General features: G+C 38.9%; 1 non-coding gene across 1 annotated transcript; it reads left to right on the top strand.

Moving 5' to 3' along the window:
- The first annotated feature begins 1,396 nt into the window (after nt 1–1,396).
- Nucleotides 1,397–1,469, top strand: TRNAV-CAC. The gene has a single exon. It is a non-coding gene; the product is annotated as a tRNA-Val (tRNA).
- The last annotated feature ends 4,871 nt before the right edge of the window (nt 1,470–6,340 follow it).

Below are 6,340 nucleotides of genomic sequence, written 5' to 3'. Positions count from 1 at the left end.
GCACTGACAATCCGCAGTTTTATGGAGAATGCCACAGTGATCACCAGGGCTTCAGAGATATCTCTCAATCTTTTAGTCCAAGACATCTAGACAAAGGTCAACATAATGGGGGGGGGGGCAATGACCCAGAAATAGGGACATATTCTACATATCTGCTCTAGAGAAATGTGCTAGAATAACCAGGGATTTGTGTTAAGATGTATGAAGCTGAAATGTCTGTAATATTGAGTCACATCAGTCCTGAGATCATCCCAGTTATATGTCAGAAAGCCACAAATTTGATAAGGAACACATCTGGACATTCTGTGAAAATCTGGAGTTGAGAGGTATGAATGTTAAGTATATGGCCAAACATAGTAGAGGACAATGTATATACAACAAAGAGTATTGTGATATTGCATACCTAGCATGCTGTACTAAAGTTGTGTAAATGATATGTAATAGTACATGGACTGTCATGTAAAATAAACACTCAGGGGAAGAGTGTGTATTAAATATAGCCACAAAGATGACTTGTAGGAATGAACACAGGGAAAGAGGACAGGTGAAGCAATCAAATGTACAGCAGATTAGGGCATGTCAATGGAAGATGGTTGTAGCAGCAACACCAATCATATATCAATATGGTACAGTAGGGACTGCAAAGTGAAAATGTGTATTATGTGACTGACATGCGAACTGACATACACTGGGGAGGATGTCTGTGTGAGATAAGCATCATTATATGAATAATGCAGAGGACATCTATCAGGGATCTGACATACAATTGGGGTAGGGTACATATTGTGAAGTTGTGCAAACTGATTTGCCTGAATATGAGTATAATCTCAGCAGAGATCTCCAGCAAGTGAGACACAGATAAAGGATCATGGAAAACATTAAAAGAACCAACAACAATCATGGACAGTGTCAGAATAATGCCACCAGTAATCCCATGCCTCTGACATAGCATATGTGATTTAGACTGATCAGAGATGATGCTGCACAAACACACTTGTACAACTACTATGATACGTCCACAGTCTATGAGGGTAACCATGTACACTGCCTGGTACTGTAACATCTGCTGGAGTGTTAGGAGGGACACTGCTATACCTGTATGTGCCATTATAAGCAATACAGGCTAGTTGACTGGTGGGCATGGCATCAATGTATACACACACACACACACACACACACATATATATATATATATATATATATATATATATATATCTATATATTATATATATATATATAAATATATATATATATATATATATATATATATATATATATAGATATAGATAGATATATACTGTATCTTCCTCGTTAGTATAGTAGTGAGCATCCCTGCCTGTCACGCGGGACACCAGGCTTCAATTCCCTGACAGGGAGAATGTGATTCCTTTGAGCAGGCTCTGTAGTGTAGTGGTTATCATGTCTGCTTCACATGCAGAAGGTCCTAGGTTTGATCCCCAGTGGAACCATTATGCTAGTGCACGATAAGAAAATTGGGGCAGGTGTAATGAAGAATAACAGATTCGATTCCAGTAACTAAATTTGTGGTTTCAGATACCATTGGGATGGGAGGTTGGTGTAATGGTTAAGTTGTTTGCCTTACAGACACAAGGTGTAGGGTTTGGTTCTTACATGAGGTAATTGGCTAGGCTTAAATTTGCCCACAAGGGCAGTTAGCCTAGTAGTAATATATATATATATATATATATATATATATATATATATATATATATATATATATATATACATATTGTACAATCCACACTGTTACAATTGTTATCCATGCCATTAATTTTGTGAAACACCTATGTATGTACTGTGTGCATCACCAGAAGAGGTAGTACACATGCACACATACATCCTTGATGGGGGTTCCACAATAGGTATGGCCAGTAAGATGTGTGATAGCTCACTGTGACAAAGGTGGTACACTTCAATTACACATCAGTGTAAGATGTGTAGGGAGGTATATGAAGAAGACTCAGACATTGATGTGATGAAGGCTGGGAACTATAGAGGTATTATGGTCTCTGATGTGGATGTCCTTCACATACTCAATACTTATGTTACATACAAGGGAGTAGTCAGCACTGTGACCACATGCTGGTGGATGTTCCACTTATCATCTACCCCAGGACACAGGACACATATCTATTGGTCTAATTATAGAGTGTGATGTTCATATTATACCTGAGCTGTGTGTTTGTTTTCCTGAAGTAACAAATCCCCCCATGTTTTCTTGTCATTGCAGGTATTGTCATGGCTGTGGCATAAATCTTTGGTGTGTGTTGATACTGTCTGTATAATGCTAATATCACAGTTTGAAGTCAATGATTACCCACAATCTGTAGTTATTTGAGCAGCTGTTTGGATGCAGGATGTGTATGTCATCTATAATATCCATCACAAATGATGAACAGAAAAGGGCCTAGCAGACAGCCCTGATGTATGGACCTGGTCACTGGACCTGAGATATATGTCACTTTACATATTTCAACACAGTGAGATGCCATATATGTGATACATATCTCTTTATGGCCACATCTGACAGTGTTGATTGAATACCTTAGTGTGCATTTGTGTCAAATGCCTTGACTTGGTCAAGTTCCACAAGATGATAGTGTTGTCATCATGCATGCCCTCAATGACCTCTTTGAGGACATCTATCAGATATAACAGACATGATGTAGCATTAACAACTCACACAGGTCTGTTGCACGCAGCCATGATATTGCTAGTGTCCATTTAGGAAAGGTCCATAATGACATGTTGGTCTACCTCACAGTTGAGGAGTGTCAGGATGTATCTATACATGAATGCATCAGGTGCTGCCCCACCCCCCAACTCAGATGGATGCATGTTGATGTACACCCTTCTATGGGAACATAGCCCATGTAGAAGGTGTGTTGAAGTGTGTATTCAATTGTATCAGGAAGGTGTATATGCTGAGTCGTACCATAGGCAATCTGTGATATTGTCACAGCCCACTGATTCTGTGCGATATGCCTGGATGAAGGTAAGGCAGTGCATACTCCCTATCTTGATCTGGCCTAGGGTTTTGACACAACCTCCCCATGCAGGTATCATTGAGAAACTCTCCCAGCTGGGGATTAACCCTTACATCATTAGATGGGTAACCAACTGGCTCAGTGACAGAACACATACTGTGAAAGTTGGTGAATTGACTTGTACCAGTAGAGCTGGCACCATTGGCATATCCCAGGGATCTGTGCTTGGCCCTTTACTACTTGGAATCTATTTTGTGAGAGTTCAGGATAAAGTATATGGCCTTTGGCTTACCAACTTTCCTGATTCTTGCATATTGGGTACAATCATTGAGGCTACCAATGATGATAACATAGTACAGCAGGAGCTGACACAGACAAATGATTGATGACAAAACCACATGATCTACAAATAAATGCAGAAATGTGTCTTTATTTTGTCCTTCTGAAAAAGAGAATTCTATGCTAATTACAGCACTGACAACAGTCCTGTGATGCGAGCACTGGGAACACATGTAGATAGCAATCTGAACTTCGACCACCAAGTGTCCACAATGGTATTGAAAGCCTATGTTCTGCACATTATAAGTCATGCCATCATATTCTGATTTTATGACTTTATGACAGCACTGTACTTGAACCTCATTAGAGTACTAATAGAGTATAATGTTCTGTTTTGCATGTACCTCACCAAACACATGCAGCTGCTAGAGAGATCACAGGGGTTTCTCATCAAGAAAACACAGTGCCTATAAACCATGCCATGATGTATGTGGAGCAGCTGAAAGCCATGTCACTATAATCTGTATCATATAGGATGATATGACTTCTGTCTAGACTCCAGGCCAGTCTCAGACCCTGCCCTGGTGAGAATAGTGCATATCTACAAATCAGATATAGCTGATGACATCAGCAGTGTCTGTTGAAGAGAATATGGTAATAACAGTGTCTCACATGGTCTAAAAAGGCTCTCATTTAATGTCAAGCAAGAGTATACACACACATACAGTTGACTGCAGTGAGAATAAAACTACTAGCTATCTAAATACACAGACTATAGACCTCTCTATTTAAAGCAAATGCCACAGCTCAAGTCTGAATTGGAGTGTCTCACACAACACTTTATACCTGATAACATCAGCAGTGTCTGTTGAGGAGAATATGGCAACAACAGTGTCACACATGCTGGTGTAAAAGGCTCTCTGCAATGTCAACCAAGAGCACAAACACACACAGTAACTGCAGTGAGATTAGAACCCCTACCTAAGTACAGAGATTGCAGAACTCAGAACTGTACACAAGTGCCATGGTACAAGTCTGATTTGTCTAAGACTGCAGGCCAACTCATAGTGGATGACATCAGCAGGGCATATTGGAGAGAAGATGCTGAGAGGCCTGCATAGGTTCATAGCTTCATAGGTTTATAGGATGGCATTTGCAAGCCTAGCCATGTAAAAACATAAGTACCCTTATTGAGCATAGTTAGATGATCAATGTTAGCAGAGCAATTTTGTAATCAACACCAACAGGCCCTGTCCATGAGAGACATAGGTGCCACCCTAGTGGTCCGAATGGAGAGAGGGGTCTAAATGGAGAGATGATAAGTCAGTATGCAATGGAGAATAGTATTGCTGACATTTAATTCATCCTCAAGTCTTGGTGAGTACCTTCACAAGGTGGACCCTGTTTTTCTTTTCACAAAATCTCACCAAGATGGCACTGATATATAGACTGTATTTTACATAGCATATATCATGGACAGAAGTAGGTCAAAAATTACAAAAGATAGCTGGGTGCACATGAAGAAGGATAACAAAGTGTCCAGTCCTGGTAGGCACACTGGTGCCAGGACTGGAAAAAATGACAATGCAAAATCCTTAAAATACAGAAACATTCCTACAATAGGACCAGGCCTGGCCCAGGGGGAGGATGGCCTCTCCATTGTAGAAGGCGGTAGCAGTCCACAAAAATCACAAAAACTGATAGGCTAAAGAAGAGCCATAAAGACACTAGAGTGGACTATTAAGGATAAAAAAAATATGTATTGTTCCAATTATGCAAAAAGCCCAAAATTTCCAGACACAACATATACAAAAGGATTGAGAGAAATTAGAGGAAAGTAAAATACTTCCACAAGAGAAACTGTCAGAAGCTTCAAGTAAAAAAATTGTGTTCATTAATACAACAGATTTGTGAAAAACATTATACAGACTAAGAAACTTTGATATGCTTGGAAAAAGAAGCATCTGAAGAACTGCGAAAATATAAACAACAAAACCTAAAGATTTTTGAAAGGTATAAAAAAGAAATATGGACATGGGAAAGAAAGAAAGATTTGATATGGTGCAATATTTATGCAAAGTTGAAAGCCAAATTAACCAATATTAAAAAGGCAGCCCCAAAGCTATTTGAAGACAAATAGAGGCAAAGGCATCCAGATATGGAATATTTCACAATAAAAAAAATAATACCACAAAGACAGAATGCAGAAAAGAAGACTAGTACACTAGAAGTTAAAAAAAAACTAGAAGTTGAAATTATGGAATGCCTGCAAGGTAAAATACTTGATGAAGAAGGTCTAACACAGGTTACATCACAGCATGATGGAACAAGTCTCTAACGTAAGGAGAAACAGGAAGATCAGGAGACATCTGAAGACGAAATATGGACATGGGAAAGAAAAAGAGATTTTATATGGTGTAATATTTAGGCAAAGAAGAAAGAAAAACTATTCAATACAAAAAGAGCAGCACCAATGATATTTAATGAGAAATACAGCCAAAGGAACTCAGACATGGAAAACTTTACAATACAAAATATAAGAACACAAAGCGGAAAAGTAGAAAAGAAGATTAGTAATGGAGAAGTTAAAGAAATAGAACTGAGGATATGGAGTACCTGCGATGTAAAGGATTCACTTTAGAAAAATCTAAGAAAACACCACAACAGGATAAAGCAAGGGACATCCAAATTAAGGAGAAACCAGTGGAAGGGGAAGTGACTGGTCATTTGCCATATGGAGGCATTTTGGGACGTTACACAGGAAACCAGCGTAAATGTTCATTTGAAGCTGGACAACAAGGGAAAGAACAGGAAACTGTGGAAACTCTGATGCAGTCAGTGTTGAAGAGTGATAAGCCAGTGAGTTCCCATATAACAAAGCAAAGAATGACATAGGATGAAATTGAAGAGAATGTACCACAGGAAGATGCTATAGAACATTCTATAGAATGCCTGCAGGAAATGTAGAACAAAAAATTAGCCCTCTGTTTAGAAGAAAATGAGGTAAGAGAAGAGTTGTTTGATTTAATAGACATAGATAGACATATTGAGAT

This window comes from Protopterus annectens, chromosome 2.part1 (assembly GCF_019279795.1).
Source record: "Protopterus annectens isolate FY-2018-M chromosome 2.part1, PAN1.0, whole genome shotgun sequence".
Taxonomy (NCBI): Eukaryota; Metazoa; Chordata; order Ceratodontiformes; family Protopteridae; genus Protopterus; species Protopterus annectens.
This window is presented reverse-complemented; position numbering and strand designations above follow the sequence as displayed.